At 36.4% G+C, this 21,454-nt stretch overlaps 1 pseudogene; it reads left to right on the forward strand.

Annotated features, from left to right (window-relative positions):
• The first annotated feature begins 5,577 nt into the window (after positions 1–5,577).
• Positions 5,578–21,040, forward strand: LOC126022182 (guanine deaminase-like; annotated as a pseudogene).
• Positions 21,041–21,454: the final 414 nt, after the last annotated feature.

The raw sequence follows: 21,454 nt of genomic DNA on the forward strand, positions 1-21,454 counted from the left end.
GCATCAGCCTACAGTTGAGAGGCACACTTTCTGGGTGATATGGCATTGGGCCCTTGACCCTTCAGAAATATCCAGTTCAAACCAATGTTCTTGTCTAATAAAGTGACCATGGGAATTTCCTAAGCCCTGAATCAGAGTTTCCAGTATGCCACTTTCCAATTATTCAGCATTTTCTAATTTTCTAGAGTAGTCATGTAGTCATAGTCCTTCAACAGAATGATTAAAAAAATTATTGAAATTCAGTTCCTACATTTTTAATTGCTCCTTGTAGCTCACCCCGTGATCGGTTCCTCTTTACTGTCGTGACTCCAGTTTGCCTGATGTTCTCAAGTGCCTTGGACGATCAATAAAATGCTAAAATTCACAGTAAATAAAAGATTTAAAATGAAACTGTCTGAAATGGTCTTGCCAAAATCTCTGGGAGATTAATCATATCATAATAATTAGAAACAACAGGAAGACAAGATTGAGGTTAAGGCTTCAGCCTTGTATATATTTGGGAAGCTCACTAAAATTCATTTGTTCAATGGTAGTAGGACTAAATGAGTGACTCCCCACTTTCCCCAATAAAGTAATTTTGGAAATGTGTACTTGCAATTTTGATTGTCATAATTCTAAAAGTGCTCGTAGCAATTTGTGGGTGGGATGCCAAGTATGTTAGATATCCTGAGATGCATGAGATTATGCAAATGAAGAATTGCCTAATGCCCCCTCTAACTCCAATACATTATCTTTCTTAATTTATATGATGCTTATATGAAATTACATTTTCCCCGCCTAAAAATAAACTACTTTTTAGATTAATTGAGAGGTTTTGTCCTTCAAATTACTTACAATATTCTCTCTCTAGAACTAGTAGTTCTGTTTCAAATTTAGAAAATATTCCTCTGTTATTTCCTTTAACTTGTTTATATCCTTAGAAGACAAGCACAAACCTTCTCAAGAGACCTTAATGATCAAACATCATAAGTGAATTAATTCAGGTAACTGAAATATCAGCTATAAATAAAGAAAGCCAATTAAATCAGTCCTCTTTTTACCTTTCCGAATTTAAATCAACATACTTTGCTTTCCCACTTTTTGCAGTACATGTTGCTGAGACATTATTTTATGTCATATGCTCCTCAAAGTTAAAAACAACTCTGACTTTACCTGTCTGAAATAAGGTAGAACTGCCCGCCTACATTTGTAACACTACCTGCTAGCTTAATTTTCCATGATACCTTGTACTGGCTCATTTTTCTCTACAATGAAAATTTTATTTTATTAATCACTTTTGTTGACTTTATTTAAAGAAAACGCATCACATAGTTGACCATGATATCTTTATTTCCAAGTAAATGAGATCAAATTTATTTTTAAAATAATACAAAGTAAAAGGAAAGATTTTTTTAAAAAAGAAAGAAAAATTGGGGGGACAGGAGAGATAGCAAAGCAGTAGGGTGTTTGCCTTGCATGAAGCTAACCCAGGATGAACTGCTGTTTGATCCCCTGGCATCCCATATGGTCCCCCAAGCCAGGAGCGATTTCTGAATACATAGCCAGGAGTAACCCCTGAGCATCACCGGGTGTGATAAAAAAAAATTAAAAAAAAAAAAGAAAAATAATAAGTAGAGCAGCAAGCACATTTGTGGAAATTATTGTATTGCCAATGAAGATAATAATTAATTGGAGATTAATTGAAGATACATCATTAGCACAATGACAACAAGTTTAGTAAGCTCTTGTTGTTAGCTGTCCAATTAGTTAAATTGTTGTATTCCTATAGGGATGACAGCATCAAATAAATGAGTTGTCTAGGAATTCAAAGCACTATTACTGATACTGCAGCTTTTAGGGGTGAGTTCTCAGCTGCTAGGACTCCTGAAGAAGGGAGATAGAAGGAGAGGCATCGTGCCTGCAATAATTCCAAAACTCCCATGGTGATATCAGCCCAAATACCAGCATACCTGAAGTTTGGTCATATTTCCAAAGAGAATCGTAGAGGGTGGTGAGGCATGGCCATCGGCAAAGGGGTGATTCTGGGTGATGGATGCAGCAGGTGTGGTTTCAGCAAAGCAGGAACTTGGCCCACCCTCTCCTCATAAGATTGCCAGCTTTCTGCTGCATGGATGGTGTACCCATGATTTGATTTACAACTCTTTTTTAAGTATATTTTTTATTTAAGTAACATGATCATAGTTGGGTTACAGTCACAAAAAGAACACCCCCCTTCACCAGTATAACATTCCCTCCTCCCCCCTTCCCATCCCCTGCCTGTATTCGAGACAGGCATTCTACTACAGTTATTTGTTTTTAAGTTCAGTAAATTGTTTTTTTTCTTAAAGGATAAGGGTAAAAAATATATATATAGTAAAGGTGTGACAGTGGCAATCGCCGTTGTTTGCATAGGCCCAGAAAAATATGGAGAAAACGAAAAAAAAATCCTTGGCCTGATTACAAGAAGGCCTCACCCCAGAAGTTTATTGACATAAGACCGACTCTGGGCTCCAGGCATACCAGTCTGTCCAACTGGAGTCATTTTCCATGGTCCCGATGAAACTTTTTCACACTTTAGCTTTTGTTGGTATCAGGTTTCTACACTTAAATATTCTGGATGATTTACAACTCTTTAGAGAAAAGAGAGAGTCTATGGAGCTGGCCTGATGCAAACATTATGATTGCACTTTTTCTATTAATCACTTTTTTTGCAGGGTCTATATTAATTCACCAAAAGATGTCTTAATAATTAGAAATATTTTCAATAGCCTAAGCAAAGTCCTCTGAAAGAACTTGAGCAGTATTAATGATATGCATTTGTTAAATCTCAGACTTTGGAGGAGTTAATCAGTTAATAACCAATTCTTCCTAAAGAGCAGCAATAAATGGTAAGGACATATTTCTAAAATTTTAATTCTATCAAAAATAAGTTCCACTTCTACTAAACATATGAATGATCACACCTTCATCCATCATTTTCTTTTGTTTATGAAGTCTATCTATACTAATGTGTATTTGTGTTTAAGTCACATAAATAAAAAGTTTCTGTTTTAAATTTAACTGTTAAAGATTTGTCAGATATGATTTGTAAGAAGTGACTTAAGAAGAATTTTATGACATGTTAAGAGTGTATAATGAAATTATTTAGAATCTTTTGTGTGTGTGTGTGTGTGGTTTTTGGGTCACACCTGGCAGTTCTCAGGGGTTATTCCTGGTTCCAGGCTCAGAAATTGCTCCTGGCAGGCACAGGGGACCATATGGGATGCCGGGATTCGAACCGATGACCTCCTGCATGAAAAGGCAAATGCCTTACCTCCATGCTATCTCTCCAGCCCCAATTATTTAGAATCTTTAGTGTTTTTAATCATCAATGTCATTTTCTCTAGTACAATTAGAAAGTGCATTATTTCTGTTCTTGTGTGCTTATGTTCATTCTATTGTTTTTTACTTCCTGCTGTGGCAATACATAAGAATGTTAGGGCCCGGTGAGATAGCACAGAGGTGTTTGCCTTGCAAGCAGCCGGTCCAGGACCAAAGGTGGTTGGTTCGAATCCCGGTGTCCCATATGGTTCCCGTGCCTGCCAGGAGCTATTTCTGAGCAGACAGCCAGGAGTAACCCCTGAGCAATGCCGGGTGTGGCCCAAAAACCAAAATAAAAAAAATGTTAACTATATTTTCTTTCTTTTTAAACTGTGAATAGAATAATTAATCACATATTAATTTTCAGTGAAATATGAATGTAATCCTATTTCTAATATATTTAATTTTAAACTTAGCTTCTTGGGATTTTTTTGTGAAAATAAAGGAAAATGACCCTTATGAAACAAATATTATAATCTGAATCTAGCTATTTAGGTATATCTGCTTTCATTGTTCAAGCAAAGTTAGTTGAACTATAGATAGAGATTATATTCTGGACCATACATTCTCTCAGCTTCTCTGTTTCCAGAACTGCCATCTTTTTCTTATTATCTAGTTCTTTTTTTTTTTTTTTTTGGAACTCCACAAAACTTTATAAAAACTTTTATAAAGTATTTTTTCAAAACTATTTTACAGTCATGTAAATTTTGTGAATTTATATAATGGATAATTCTGTACTAATACATTTTAATATTTACATAAAATAGATTAATCTCTCAAATCTCAAAGTTAGTCATAGTGAAGAGAGTTCATTAAAATATGAGATAAGTACCTGAACAGGTGTATAGAAGTTTAAAAAAATTATGGTGTGTTTTTTATGTTTATTTGTGTTTTGTTTGTTTTGTTTTTATTTTCGGACCACACTGGCTAGATGCTTAAGATAACTTTTGGCTGTGTTCTCAGGATTATCCATGGTGGGTGCTCAAAGACCATAATGAAATGTCCCCGATATCTTATAGAAACCAGGTTGAGATAGAACTGAGTGCAAGGCAAGCACCCGACGGCTTACTATTGACTCAGTTCCAAAACTGTGTTTTATTCTAAGAAAAGTAATAATAGCTTTTGCTTAAGAAATAATATATTATAGATACTTATATATTAATATTATATTAATATTATAATTAATATATTAATATATTATATTATTTATATATAATTTTATAATATTATTATAATATAATATATTATAATATTGATATTATATATTATAGGTGCTTAAATGTTTACAATAATAAGACTTATAATAAAAATATCTACAGATGTAAAGAAACACCTAATAAGATATATACCATTCAGTATAAATGAAATCTTAATTTATTATTGTAAACATATACATTCTTTATTAGGATAGGAGCAAACAACTCTTTCTCAATCTAGTCAAGGGCAACAATAAGTGCGATGCATTAATGTTACCACACCCCCCATTCTTCGTGTTACCTTACCTACAAGAAAGACCCTCCCATTTCTGGGAGGAGTCTTGGGGAGGTTACAAAAGATTTGGCCTCAGGGGCTAATGGGGATTTGCATGGATGGAGGCGAGAAAGAAACGGCAGGAAAGATGGCTAAAAGAAGCTAAGACGCAGGGCAAGCTGAGGATAGCATGCGTAAATGGTTATGATAGGCCACACATGTTGGCCAGGAATGAATAAAGCTGATATTTCCCGAAGCCAGCCTGTGGAGTTTTCTACCCACCGTTCTCCTGAACCTGCTGACCTGCAGCCTGGAGGGAGTTGGAGCCACGTGGTCCTGGACTGGAGGAGAAAGGCCTCCATCATCATCCACCTCCATCCAAGCCCATCCAAAGAGCCTCTTTAGTATTTAATTCTACACTATACTATACTTCAATGCCAGGTGCTAAAGAGCTTGACTTGCTTTTTAAAGAAAGAAGTTACTTCAATGTATCTTTCAAGACTAATTTCAAGATTATGAATTCCCTGAACTAATACTAGAGTCTTCTTTCTTTTTTCATTTTCATACAATAACTACCTACTACTACCTTTTCAGGAAAAAAATGGTCTGACAACTCCTGCCCACGAAGTCTACCTTCTTGGTGGAGGCTCATAGAGGAAGAGGCCCTGCCTGGTTCCAGACCATCCCTGGAGATGTCCATCACAAAACAGGCATCTGGAGGTTTTGGCTGCTAGAAGTAGGTCTTGAGATGGAGAATCAGCTAGATGAATACAGAGAATACTAAAGAAAGGATAAAACACAACTTGTTACTTTGGTAAAATTTACTATGACTCATCACTGCTTCTTGCACAAATTATAGATAAGTTTGGGCAATGGGCATTTGTGGACAAAGTTTCCATAGATTTGAATAACATTATCCTGGAATACAAGGTGATCACAACAGTCAAAGAATTAGATTTGTGTGAGAAATATTTCAAAAGAATCATTCTAGAATGAAGCCCATTGTGACTCCACACTTTACTCTCTTCTGCTTTAAGACCTTGACGGGTGAAACTGAAAACAAAGCAAAAACCCATGGTTTGCATGTTTAGAGCAATATAAGTGAAGATTGTTATAAAGTTGGAACTGTGAAAAAAACTTATATGCCAGTTATCAAAACTACATAGATGTACATGATAAAAAACAATCTACTAATTAAATAAAAACAATTATGGCACATAGCTGCTACCTTTCTGTTGAAGAACTGAACAATTTCAAAGAACAAGGAGCATCAATTTTACATTGTTCCAACTCTAGCTTTCTCAATGTTCTAGATGTCCAGATGTCCTGAAGCAGGACATGAAGATCAGGCTGTATACAAATGTGGCTGGTGGTTACTTATACTCTATGATTGATGCAATCAGGAAAGTTTCTATGATGAGAAAATGCCTCGCCCTCCAAGAAATCTTTAGACTGACCACAAGCAACCAAGCATTAGAACTGGGCAGAGAGATTAGAAACTTGGAAGTCTGCAAAGAATTTTGATGCTTTCCTGATCAACCCCAAATTTTCTGTCTTTCCTATTAATCTGTTTTATGGAGACTATGTTAGTAATACTTTTGAGGCTGTTATCCAGAAGTTCCTCTATCAATGAGGTGATCATAATATTGAAAACGTTTATGTGTGTGTCAAGCAAATGGTTTCTTCCTTAAGGTAGGTATAAAACCCTACACATCTCCAAGTTCTGGGATAATGGCAATTCTGCATCTTTCTTGTATTCAAGTGAAGTTCTAAAACAAAAAAAAAAAAATAGTACCTTATTTTTGGGGTGACAATCACTTTCTCTGTCTAGTTAGAGTACTCACTTGACAAATCATTTAAGGGAAATCCTTTAATGATCAACTCTGGCTAGGAGGATTCAACATTTCTTCCTTGTAAGTTATTATATTTTAAACATAAGAGACTATTTTTACTAGTTGTGGGTGTACCTATTTAAGACCCTAGACCCACCCTTTTCTGGGAGGGGTCTTGGGAACCGGATAACAGGTGTAACTTTACCTGCGAGCCCCTCCCATTCCTGGGAGGGGTCTGGGAAATGTTAGATAAGGCGGAACCAAGGGGATTCGGGCCCTTTTGGCTTTTTGCCTTTTGGCTTTTGGCCCTTTCTGCGCTGCTGGGCGCTCTGAGGAAGATGGCTGAAAGGAGTTTAGATGCAGGGCCAAGAATAACTAGTGCTTAAAAGGTTATGAGGGGGCCGGGCGGTGGCGCTCGAGGTAAGGTGCCTGCCTTACCTGCGCTATCCTAGGAGACGAACCGCGGTTCGATCCCCCGGCATCCCATATGGTCCCCCAAGCCAGGAGCGACTTCTGAGCGCATAGCCAGGAGTAACCCCTGAGCGTCACCGGGTGTGGCCCAAAAACCAAAAAAAAAAAAAAAAAAAAAAAAAAAAAGGTTATGAGATAGGCCACACACATGTGGTGAATAGGGTATGAATAAAGTTAATGCTTCCTGAAGCCTGCCTGTGAGTGAGTCTTAATTACGCCGATCACCTGGGCCTGAAACCCGCCAGCTGGATGGGAGATGAAGCCACGTGGCTGGGGCCTAAGCACAAAGGCCTCCATCCATCGCCATCCAGCCCCATCGTTAATTATTTCATGCTACACTAGTGGTTTTCTTATAAATTGAAGTAAGAGTTTTTCATATGACAATTATACTATAAACAGTTTGTTTATAATATAAAAAATGTGGAGCAAAAAGATATTTCTATAAGATTAGTAATTTTGAGAAATAATCATGGAAATCAGGAAATGAATTAATGAGTATTTTTTTGAGGGTGAAAAGATTAAGACTGATGAACAATGTGGAAAATCACTTTAGATTATGTATGAAAATTAACTACTGAACAAAATAATTAAAAAGAGGAAAAGAAAAGAACTTGCTAAATTTTTGAATGTTTGAATATTAGAGACATATTAGAGACATGCTATTGTTGTGCTTTGCTTTCTTTGGATATGAAATATCAAAAATTAATGCCCATCTTCCTTAGTATATTTTGTACTTCAAAGTGTTTGACAGAAGTTGGGTATTGAATATTTGAAGTCTCTTAGGAATATTATTCATATAGCTACGTAACAAAAGTAGTTGTATTTTTGTGTACTGAGTAAAAGTTCTTTCTAACTGTATGTATTATTATTTCCTCAGCTTTGATAGAACAGGGACAAATTCCACCCCAATGCTGTGTAGACTGGAATCTTTAGCAGCTGGGAAAAAAATGCTGACATTCAGGAGCTATCCACTCCAAAAGGAACAGTTTCATGGTAATGACCTCTTCTTCACAAAAACACTGCCAAAATTACTGTAAATTTAACTCAGATCTTTTATCATTGTTTAAATGAAGGGCAAATCCTATTAATGGAATATATTTTTGTTTGTTAGTTTTTGGTTTTTGAGTCACACCCAGCGAGGCTCAAAGTTACTCGTGGCTCTGTGCTCAGAAATCGCTCCTGGCAGGCACAGGGGACCATAAAGGATGCCCGAATTCTAAACAGCGTCTGTCCTGGGTCAGCTGCGTGTAAGACAAACTCCCTACCTCTGTGTTATCTCTCCAGTTCCTTAATGGAATATGTTTTAAAAAACATAAATTACTTTTGGGCCAGAGCCATAGCACTCGGTAGAGCGTTTGCTTTGCACGCGGCTGACCCAGGACCGACCTAAGTTAGATCCCCGGCATCCCATATGGTCCCCCATGCCAGGAGCATAGCCAGAAGTAACTCCTGAGCATCACCGGGTGTGGCCCAAACACAAAACAACAACAAAAACATAAATTATTTTATTTGAAGATTATATGTCAGGGCCGGAGCGATAGCACAGTGGTAGGGTGTTTGCCTTGCAAGTGGCAGAACCAGGATGGATCAGGGTTTGTTTCTCAGCATCCCATATGGTCTCAGAACCTTCCAGAAGTGATTACTGAGCACAGAGCCAGAAGTAATCTCCGAGAGCCTCTCAGTGTGTCCCCAAAACAAAAAGTAAAATAAGATAAAATAAATATCATATATTACATAGTTGACACAGTTGATCACAATACATTTATTTGCAGGAAATGAGGGTGACATTATTAGAAAAGAAAATAATGAAGAAAAAAATAAAAATAATAACAGCAACAAGAACATTTTTGAAAACCATTGTGTCTCACAATGATGCCATTAAGTCATTGTAGATGAGAATGTTGCACTGGTGAAGGGGGGTGTTCTTTACATGACTGGAACCCAACCACAAACGTATTTATAAACAAGATGTTTAAATAAAGATATTTTTTAAAAAAAGAAAGGTTTAGTAAACTCTTATTGGTAGTTTCTCATTGTTACTTTTTTTGTTTCTGAACATTATGTGACTTCAGATACATATTGGTGTCCATCTGCGTATTCCTCTAAGGATGACACTAATAAAAATAAAATGTTTGTGTTGCATGATCCAGGAATTCTACGCACTATTCCTAATACTGTGGCTTTTGTGGACCAAGTTTTCAGCTATCAGGGGTACTAAAGTGTAAGAAAATGGTGGAGGGTGTTCAAACGTACTCCAAAAATGTCCTAGAGATGTCAGCCCAAATAACAGCATACGTGGAGTTTTAGTCAGATTTGTGTCTCTGTAGAGATATAGATAAGTGGCGAAGCAGGGCCATAGGCAAAGCAGTTGTTATGAATGATAGGTGCAGCAGGCATGACTTTGGCAAGGTGGGGACTTGGCACTCCCTCTCCTCTCATGAATGCCAGCTTTCAACAGCATGGCCTTGTACCCATATTTTTTCGTGGCTTGGTTTAATACATTTCTTTCAAGAACAGAGTGATTCTATGGAACTACCCAAATGCAAACTTAATCACTAGGCTTGTAAAGTAATATTTTTAAAAATAAAATATATGAAGAAATCAACCTTCTGTGAGGGAAGCAATAGAAAGCATTTCCAAATTGCACTTGTGGCTACTATTTCACCTATCCCTGCAACTTCCCAGCACACATAGATGACAGTATCAATCACTATAGGAAAAAAATCATCTTTAAAGCAGAAACCTTTTTACATATGCAGACCAATTTAAGCTGCTACAGGATGGATGGTGCAAGGGTTGGGGAATGGAGAAGAAAGGGAATTTGGGCTGTAGACCATAGAGTCTATAGGGCTATAAAGGATACTGTTAAGTTCCTATTTGGGACTTTATAGTTCACAGTAGTTTCTATCTCAACATGCCCAGATCCTGGCACCTGAGACAATGATGTTATATCTGACACTTAGCAAAAAAGAACAAGAACAACCAGTTCTGACATGGATAAGAGGAGAAAGGGATTCTCATTCACTGCTAGTGAAAATGTCAACTAGTCTAGCATTTTTGGGAAACAATATGAATATTTTTTCAAAATAAAACCCTAGAATCTGAGCTTCCACACAACCCAGTAATACCATTCTTGGAAATATACTCTAGTTGGCCAAAAGCATAACTCAGAATAAGTATCTACACACTTATGATCATTACAGCAATTTACAATTGCCAAAATCTGGAAGCAACCAAAGGATCTGAGAACAGATGAGTGTATTCAGAAACTGTGATATATCTACCCAATGGAATACTATGCAATTATTAGAAAAAATATGAGAAATTTTCTAATATATTATGGATGCAGTAAGAGGTAATGGGACATACATAAAATAAACACACTCATTTATGGGATATAGAAAAGCACAGTAGAAAAATAATACCCATAGGCATTAGAGATAAGGGCAATGAATGTCCATGATAGGAAGCTTGCACAGGTTATGGAAACAATTAAGGTAGCATATCAAAAGCTTCTGACAGACTTTATTTACTATTTTCTTTTTCCCTCTATTCTTTGAGAAGTGAAAAACTTCTTCAGATCAAGAAAAACTAAAGAGAACTCATCGTAGTAAAAAAGATAATGACAATAATTCATTAGATTACTAACAAACAGAAGTATTAACAGTTACTATTTACATAATTATTTTCTCTCTTCCAAGCACTTTACATGTATTCTAAAAACTTAATTCTCACAGCTAACTCAACGTCCCCATTTTACAGAAGAAGCATGCTTGAGCAGGCTTTAAGATTAAAAAAGAAAGTTCTTATAGTTTTGCAGCTAATAAAATGAGCCGAACAAAATCCTGGGAAAAGACTCAAACACAAACATGATCACATGTTGCTCCTTAATATTATTTATACCATTCTATTGCAAAATCTCAGTAGTCATACCCAGGATGTTAATGATTCTCTGATGTGGTTTCATTTGTGTAGCTCAGATGCTGATAGCTCTCTTCTCTGAGCCTTAACCATTTACTCCAAAAATGATCTGTCATTGTGCGGCCAGTTCTTCATTCTAATTAAATATAAAATTAAAATCTCTGGACCTGTGGTTGAAAGTACAGTAGATAGGATGCCTGTCTTACTAATGACTGACCTGGGTTCAATTTCTTAGCACTACCACTGGTGAGTGTGGCCATCCACCCAAAACTGAAAGAAACCATGGTCCTTATATTTTCCTTCTAGAAGCATAATGGAAACCAGAAATTAGGATACATAATCCCCCAGATATGACATCTTGATAGATATTTCAAGCAATTGGAATGAAATTTGAGATGTGTATATGCTATTATCTTGTTTATCTCTTTTGTTACAAGATTGAGTGTAGAAAGGTAGAAAAGTGTTTTCCTCTCATATAAGCATTCAAGAACCTATTATAATTCAGACCATCCAATGTAACCAACTATTTCAGTCAAATGTCTATATCCATTCCATCTAACAATGTAATCATACCTGATACATCCTAAAAAAGAAAATAAAACAATAAAATTAGAAATCAAAACATTTAAGAGGTATATTTTTTAATAATTTTTATTGAGACCAATGTGAATTACAAGTCTTTCATAGTTATATTTAAGGTGCATAGTGACAGTAAATTAGGGCCATTCCCACCACCAGTGTTGACCTCCCTTTGCTCCTGTTCCCAGAATGCATCCCATACTTTCCCACTTTGACCCCTGGACTGCTAGCTAGTGTAACAGGCCTCCTTTGTATATAACTTGTTGTAGATCATGATTCTGTTGTTGTTGACTTTGGGTTTGGTATTTAGGCCTGATCATTATTTATTTCCACTCAATGTTCATGTAACTGTTTGCTTCTGGTATCATCCACTTTCTTTTTTTTTTTCCCTTAATTTATGAGGCAGAACAAGATAAGTCAAGTTCTGTAGTTCTGTTGGGGGAAAAAAATCTGGGAGGAATTCATCTAGGAGCTATCAATATCAATTTAAAAGAAGAAAGGGAGGGATGAAAAAGCAACGACAAATACACAACAGCCACAATAAACAACTACTAAATAACAACAACCAAAATAATGAAAGAAAAAAAAAGGAAGGAGGGCTGGTATGGCGAGGTTTTGTGCACTTTTTTTTTCCAATAGGCACAGGAAGTATTGGGGAAATTTGAAAGGGAATCCCTTGGCCTAAGACTTAGGCCCTACGTCTAGATACAGGGTTTCCCTACCCTTGAAGTATACTGTATTGAGAACAACTACAGGCTCTGAATATGCTGATTATCAAACAGAAGATCTTTTTATGGTGCCAGCAAACATTCTGCTCAGTTGTTGCTGACAACATAAGACAAGAGGCATAATCTTAATGAGTAAGCCCCCTTTTATTGAGAATGATTAATAAACTTTAGACTGTAAGTTAGAAATGAATTTCATTTTAGGCAAGCTGAAAAGAAAGAAGGAAACCAATTCTATCCAATGAGAGACAAGGAATCGAAAGTTTCTGGAGGAAATACTTGTAGGGGAAGAAAGAGTATACTGTATGGAAAAAAAGAGCAAAATTCTTATCACCTGTGATGATACCATGCAGGCAATATTTTGGAATGCTGAAATTTCTTGACATCAATGACCAATAAAATTTCAGAACACATTCCAAAGTAAAAAGCAATAATGCTTTCAGTGAGTGTGTTATTTTGAGAAGATAAACTCTATCATTAAGCTATACAACTTTATACAACATCCCACACAGGATACAGAGCTCATAGGGCATTTACATGACAAGGTGAACCACTTGATAGCCAGTTTATACAAAACTTGAAGGAGTTGAAAACAGCCAGGCCAAGATGACTTAATTATTTGTTTAAGGAAATTCTTTTTCAGGAAAATAAGACAATGAACTAGTAAATAATTTTACTGTTTGCACAAGAAATTGGGGAACATCAACTTACTATCTAAAAAGATAATTGGTCAAATAAAAAAATAATGTCATGCAACTTGCTATAATTTGGATAGAACTAGACAGTATCAAGCTAGGTGATATAGTCAGAGGGAGGACACATGCCAGATGATCTCACTTCTCTGTAATATATAAAGAAAGAAAACCTGGGAATCATATCAAATGATAAAAATTCTTTACTCTGATTTAATAACTGAAAATATTAAGTAAGGTGGGGATTTGGGCATATCAATGCTGATATGAAGGACATTGATGAAGGTGCTGGGCATTGTGGTGTTGGTGAAATGAGGTAACTATGAACCTCAAAACTATCAATATCAACACTATTATAAACATATGACATTAACTATAATAATTTAAAAATTAATTGGACAAGCCATATCCTTTTTTTGGGGGGGGGTTTGGGGCCACACCCATTTGATGCTCAGGGATTACTCCTGGCTAAGCACTCAGAAATTGTCCCTGGCTTGGGGGGACCATATGGGACACCGGGATATCGAACCGCGGTCCTTCCCTGGCTAGCACTTGCAAGGCAGACACCTTACCTCTAGCACCACCTCGCCAGCCCTGCCATCTCCTTTTCAAGATAATACATTGCTTACAAGAGTAAAGGGATTATTAGATTGCTGCTTATATAGTAATACTTCTTTCAAGAACTTTACCTTGGTTTTTTACTAGATATGAACAATAATATCAGGAAATTCAGCTCAATTTTCCTTCATAGAAAGGCTCTCCTCAACAACTTGAGCTTTAACAAGCCTTATCTATATCCATAATTGACCTTCCATTCTGAAACTTTAGGAAAACTTGTTAAGGCTTCTAACCTTTTTTGGGAAGTTATATTTAATAAACATAGCATTGATTAATGGACAGGTAGTATTTTAAAAATAAATTAAAAGTTAATATTAATCAGTGCTGAAGCTGACACGATCAAATGTTCAATTATTGAGGCAGCATACAATCTACTTTACACAGTAGCTACAAGAATGATGGTGAAGTCTACAAAATAATTGGGCAATCAATATCAAGCTACAAATAGTCTGAGCTTAACCTGGCTTTTTCTGTTAGTGTGGTTCCATTTGTCATTAGTCTTGGGCCTACCATTGTAATTCTACCCTATAGTATAATGCTATTTACTGATTATTTACGTGTACTCAGATTTTTTTTTCAGAGCTTCTCAAAGAAACCTTTTTCCAGAAGCAGAGACAGCAGGATGCTACTAGATATTTCTGGAAGTGATTCAAGCCCAATGCAAGAAGCAGGTTTAAAAGCCAAAAGGACGTACTTAAAAGCCAAAGTGACTAAGAATTGGAAACAAATTTCACCCAGAGAGGAACTTACTGCCTTTTATCTTGATCCATTCTTGTTTTTGTTTGAAGTGAGAAATCAGGGTTGATCATATGGCAGCATGCAAGATAAGTAAGTACCTTATCTTACTCCTATACTGTCTCTTAGCCCTTGATCATTTCCTAAACAAAAGAAAGTGAGATTTGACTCTATAGACTATAAAAGAATATAGCTTCTGGAAGAATTCTAACCAATTATCTTACTTCACTAGTGATAAACCCTAATGTTCATGAATTCTCTTTAACAACAAGCCTTTACCTTTGGAGAGACAGTGATTTAAAGCCCTAGTTCTCATTTTTTTGTTACCCACAGGGAATCATAAATTTATTTTTTACCTATTTTAAACTTAATGGTATTGTTTGATTTGGCACTCGGCAAGAAGTGGTGAATCGTTTTGTAGAAACCATTTTGTAAAAAACCTTTATCCTAAATAAGGGATCAATGTATCTTCAAAAAACTTCATTTTTTATTTTAGCGAATTAGAACAAAATCTAGGCAGAGAAGGCCAAAGCTAAGTATATGAAGGTACATGACTAATCAGTTTACATATACACTTAAAACAGAGTGAACTCAGAGAAGTAGCCTTGGTATAAAGAGCAGGAAAAAAGTTTTTTTTTAAGTCTTTATTCTATATCATATAAACTTTTAAGTTATTAGTATGTTAACAGTTTTCTCTTCTTTTAAGTGGCAGTTTATAACAGAGTTTTTCTCACTTATTTTGATGTAATATATTCCTTGTTACATTCTTCAAATTAATGTAGGCCTCAAGAAATGGCTGCAAATCATCATTAATCCTATGTTCCACCTCAAAATGATACTCGGTCAAGTACCCCCAAAAGAACACTAAAGAATGATCAAGTCTTCTGGTGAGTCATAAATTTTTTAATACAGCATAAATAGACCAATAGAAAAATAATTTTTATACATTTTTCTTTTCTTGTTTTATGGCCTTACCCCATAGTGCTCAAGAATTACTTTTGACTTTGGGCTGAGAGATAATCTTGGCAGGGTTTGAGAGACCATATAGGGTTATAGATAATTAAATCTGGTAAACTCCATACAAAGCAGGTGACTTACTCACTTTACTATTTTATCAGCTCCAATTTTTAATTTGTCTATATTTTCTTATGTTTTTTAATTTTTTGATACCAATATCATAATTTTTGTCTACAGCTTTCTTATTGGTGCTATTTGGCATATGGGCATCCAGTTTTTCTAGACACCATAGTTGTAGATACCTCCATTGAAATGCTTTCCTCCAATTTTCAAAGGTGAGGTGACTATGATTTTGTTGGTCTAGTTTTGGAATCTATTATGTTTTATTGATGTCTGTATCTTTTTTTCTCAATTATTTTATATTGATTACTGCAACCTTATAATAAGCTTGATGTCAAAGACTATGAATTTTCCAACTTCACTGTTGTTTTTCTGTAAAGTGATAATACATATCATACTTGCTGATATCTACATAATATTTTGGGGACTTGAATTGGGATATTACTGAATACATATATCAAGTTTTAAAGAATTAACTAGAATTTTTAGAATAAAGGACCCAATATTTTGAAGATGTTAGTTGATTCATATTATTTGACTTCCAGATTTATAATAAGGCTACAGTAATCAGTATAGAATGACTTTGGGAAGAAGATAAATACAAAGATCAATGAGTCAATCTGATACTTTCTTTATTCAGATTACTTTTTCGGGACATCTCTTTGGATATTAGTGGCTTTAAAGTCCACTAGTGTTTTTATTTTATCTCTCCTATTTATTTTGTATTTCCTTAGATCACCCCTAAAAAATCTGCGCTTGCAACTATAATCCATTATTATTATTACACTGTAACCTAATAATATTCAGGTGGTACAATAAAAAGAGAGTATTTTCTACGACCGTCCAACTAAATCTCCTAGTTTTAGTATGCTTGTGTCTTAGGGCTGCGATATTTACAAATATTTATTCTTGTATATCATCATATGAGAAAAGAAAAACAGTGTGAGCTGGAGAAGCAGAAGTATTTCCTATGACTCCCATAAAATTCAGGAAAAATCTTTCCCCAAGAGATAATTTCTGTACATATTTCACAAGACTTACTTTTTCCATTTTCTTCAGAGTGAAATGGCAATCTTTCTCAGATTTTCACCTTAAATTATTTATAGGAATTCACCTTGGAATTACAGGAAGTTCTGTAAATAATCCCATAATAGTGTGACACTTCAACCTCAATAGTTTCTCTCTATTTGACCTTACAGTCAGCCTCAGGCATTTACAGAAAGACTAAGTTTCTTTATACTTAATGGCGCTTAATACTTTTTATTCTATCATTAAGGCAGATGTTCCCTGGTGACTCTCTGGCTTGGTCTGTCTCTTTGAATTTTTTTAATATATTTTTTATTAATTTTTTTATTTTTAATTATGAGAACAAGGATGCAAAGAAAGAGGACAAGGTAAAGTTACAGTGGAAGGACAATCACCCATAACATAATTCTCAGAAGTCCCCTTGCTGATATCTTAACTTTGAAATTTCAGCCAAAGAACATTAAGATAAATAAGACAGAATCCATGTACAATTACTTTGTCCCTCAAGTCCCCAGATTGTAACACATTATAATATTTCTTAACAGTACACAAAGCAATCTAAAGCCATAAAACTTACGTAACTCCTTAAACATTACAGGCATAGTATTTTCTTACATTTCCATATACATGCATATTAGCTTACGTTAACCTCAAATTTTAAGTGAGTTCTTTTTAAAGATTAGAGTCAAAGGAGCACAGTAAAAAATGGCGCTAGAGTGGCAATTGTTGTTTGCATAGGCCCACCAAAATATGAGGGACATGGAAAGAAATAACCCTGGCCTAAGTACAAAGAGACCCCTAAAGTTTCCTGGCATAAGACCAAGTCTAGGCCTCAGGCAATCCAAGACACTATCTGTAGTGCCAACACACTTTTATTTTTCACACAGTCTCTGTTGTTGGTATCATGTTTCTGTATTAAAGATCCTGGAATCTTCATATCCTACATTGAGGTCAGGATGTGGAGCGTCCTCTCGTTTCACCTCACAATCAAAGGACAATGCAGGGAGCCCTGTCCTGTAAGCAGGTCGTTGTTGTTGTTAAGACTTCTCAGTGTTAAGGGAAGTCTCTTTTGAGCAGGTTGAAGTCTGAGCAGTGTAGGGTCTTCCGTGGTAGAGGATTGCTTCCAGGTGATGTTATAGACCAGCCTGGATGTTTCATGGATGGCTTCCCTGGTTCAGGGGTGAATGGAAAATGCCCTTTCTTCAGAGATCTGTGCCAGGTCGTTATGTCAATGTTCAGGGTGTAAGGTCCCTTTGCACTACAAGATTTGTGTGTTCCAATCTCTATTAGATAGGATCTTATTTGTATGTATAGTATTTTCTCATTTTAATGTGCCTATGCAAAAAAGGAGCAATGCCACATGGTGTTATTGGCGCATATGGGGGCCATAAGAACAATTCCAACGATTCCCATGATATAGTTCAATCATAAGCATTAAACTGGGGTACTCTTTCACCAAAATTCCTTGTTAAACAGCTCAAAAAGAGAAGATAAAAAGTGGTTAGAATCGTCACTGCATAAGACAACATTTAGTAAGAATTATAGCTGTCAGAGAAAGAACACAAAATATTCTAAAGATGTCCATTTTATGTATCTTGAAACAGTTTAGGGTTGTTACACACAATGCATGGCTTTGGTCTGTGATTAGGATTGTATACTACTGAAGTTAAAAAGAGTAATGTAGGTTAGTGACATTTGTGGGGATTAGAGAGTTAAGGAGTAAAAAAGAGCTTTGTAGGGGTGTGTGAAAGGGCAGAATAAAAAATGAATATTATGGATACACAAAACATAACATAAGAATAAGGAATACTCTCAATACATGTAGTTTTTGGATGCATAGGGAGGAATTTCTCACCCCCTCCCCCCAGGGCCCGATTAACCAGGCGTAGCCCTGAAGACCCGCCTGGTGTGGGAGGGAATCTTGTTCCCCTGGACTAAGTGGTCAGCCCAGGGGGCCTATGGCTAGCTGTCCTGCCCAGAGCCCCCAACATACCAGTCAAACACACCCAGAAATCCTGGCATGCGGAGTGTTCTGAGCCCAGCCGTGCCTCTGTCGTCTCTTTGAATTTTATGCAGATAATTTGTCCTGCAAATTCAGTTTTTTGATAAAACCAAGAAAATGTATTGCACTTCAGTTTAACCAGTATTACTTGTTTTATATTTCTCAGGATAAAACAAATTAGAAGGAAAGTGCGAGGAAAAGCAGAGAACAAAATAAAGTTTAATGACTTTTAATGTTTAGGTTCCAATCACCTTAATATCTTATATCATTGTGTCTTTAAGAACTCAAAACTGTTTCTGTTGGTACAAGACATTTCTCCTAATCTGTGCTCTGATTGTTGCTTCTGCTGCTTACTATTTTACTGAGATAACTGTCACTACATGATTTCAGAAAGGAATAATTAATGTTTCATAGGTCCTTATGTAAAGGCCACCACACTTAATCAAGGTACTTGTATTTGGGAAATAGCATATAACTTAAAGAAAAACTATCAAAATTGATTGACTTTATTAAATAAGTCAATCTCAAATTCTTTTAAAGGTCATCTTGTCCCATTCCTTGATTCATTTCACACCATCACATCAACAATATAGTTCAACAGTTCCATGTCTCAAAGCCTGGATTAAATTTATACATGCCTAAAAGAGAGAGGACAGTTTACTAGGATCAAGGCAACATTCTGGGACTCGTTTCACACCTATAATTAATTACTTCTCAAGACAATTGATAGTAAAACTTTTCAATATTTTCATAAAAGTATGTTCTGTTTCTAAAGTTCAGATAATATCAATCAAACATCTATAGGTACCTTCTTTTGCTTTTTCAAATTTGGATCATTCTTTATTGACATTATAGATACCAAGGAATATTTAACACTTCTACATGTGTGTTGCATAGCAGCCTTTGGATGGGACTGAATGGAGGTAGATGGAGAGAGATGGAGGGTGAGAGGTCTTTCTCCTCCAGCCCAGACCACGGGTCTCCAACCCCCTTCAGCGGCAAGTCTGCAAGTTCAGGATAGCAGCAGGGAGAAAACTCAGAGGCAGTCAGGTTCCAAGAGACATCAGCTTTATTCAAGGCCCTAGCTACCACATGTGTGACCTATAAACTTAAACCCATTTAAGCCTGCCTCTCTTCCGTTTGCCCTGCTTCTTCCTCCATCTCTCAATCACTTTCCTCCTGCCCCTCAAGGAATCCTATTCATACCTCCCAAAGACCCCTCCCAGAAATGGGCAGGTCTCCCAGCAGGGAAGGTTAAAAAGAATGAATAGGGGATGGGCTAACATTCTGCCCCTTTCTTAAAATAAATAAAAACAAAGAGCATAGGATGTCCTTTGTTTTCCTGGCTTCTGCCTATGTCCAAAGGTGGGTAATATTCCCATAGCAACAAAGTTTAAAGTCTAAAATGAACACATAAGCCTTTTCCATAAACATGACTTTTCTGCAAAATAGACCTGTAACTTAAAATATTCTTAATGCTTATTTACCACACATTATCCTGGAACTTCTTCGTTTCTATTTTTCTTAATGCTATCTAACCAAGCATTTTTTCCTGGAACTTTCTTGTTCCTATACTTCTTAATTCTATTTAACCAAGCATTTTTTTCCCTGAAACTTTCTTTTTCCTATACTTCTTAATGCTATTTAACCAACCATTTTTTCCTGGAACTTTCATGTTCCTATTTATACTATCCCTAAACGCAAGTACAAGAACATTTATACAGAAAATACATTTTGAAAACAGGCTACTACATCAAAATACACAGTAAAACGTTATGCAATTGGAAACATTAACTATGGAAAACTATAAAGCACATTTAAATCAGCAAGAAAATGACTTAGATCAAAGTTAGATGCAGGTGGTTCTAAATCAGATTTTTCAGTTGGGCTTCACTGTTATACCCCCCCTTTTTTTAATAATTTTTATTTTGATTATAGTGGTTTACATGTTGACAATAATATTTTAGTTAAACATTTACATGACATCAGGGGGGGTTCCCATCACCAAATTGTCCTCCTTTCACCTCCGTTTTTGTCCTATCTCTCATATCCACCTCCCTCACCCCCAGGGCTGCTAGGATATGTGGTCCCCTATGTACCTATCCCACCACATAGTAGTCTTGCATCTAATTGGTCTAGGTGTCTCCCTAATTTCCCCCTCTAACCAGGAGGCAGGCCCTGGATAATGGACACTTTTTTGTTGTTTTGTTTTGTTTTTTGTTTCTTGTTTTTGCACTGATGGAATGTTTCATTTTCTTTTTTCTCCATCGCCCCCCAAATCGATGATGAGAGCCTATAGAAGGACTCTGCCCACTCTTGGAGTATTAGACTTTCACCCCAGTTTACTACTTTTCTCTTCTTCAGACCAACCCCCCCCCCTTTTTAAAAAGTTTTATGCCACCACCAAGTGTGAAACGTCTGCGGACTTTCCATTTTATTCCATCACCTAAAACCAATTGTCCAGACACTGGGCTAAATGCGCCTGCCACCTCTGGCCACTTGCAAGCTTTCTGCCACTTTTTTGCCCCGCTGGACGGTAGGAACAGGACCTAAGCGGCTGCATCAGGAGGGATGGAGCAGTCTCTGATGCTTCTCGCTGATCGCCAAACTGCAGCTACTGCTTCTTCTCCAGCAGCTCTCCATCACTGCAGGAGTCATCTGGGTGCTGAAAGCAACTAGAGTCATCTGAGTCCAAAGTCCAACGTATCAAATTCCAAATCCATGTCCAGGCTGAAGTCATAATTCAAAAATCTGTCCATTTAGATGAGCTTTTTCTTCCCGGTCCTTTTCCAATTAGGGCTCTCCATCAATCTCTTAGGAGGCTGAGGTCTTTGGAAAAAGGACTTTTTGCAGCAAAGTCTCAGTCCTGGGCCTCTGATGGGAGGTGATCTAAACTTTCACCTTCTTTCTGTCATTGGCCCCTCTGCCCTAGAAGGGGACTCGGCCATCTTTAAAAGTGGCTCCATG

Source organism: Suncus etruscus, chromosome 11, assembly GCF_024139225.1.
Source record: "Suncus etruscus isolate mSunEtr1 chromosome 11, mSunEtr1.pri.cur, whole genome shotgun sequence".
Taxonomy (NCBI): Eukaryota; Metazoa; Chordata; class Mammalia; order Eulipotyphla; family Soricidae; genus Suncus; species Suncus etruscus.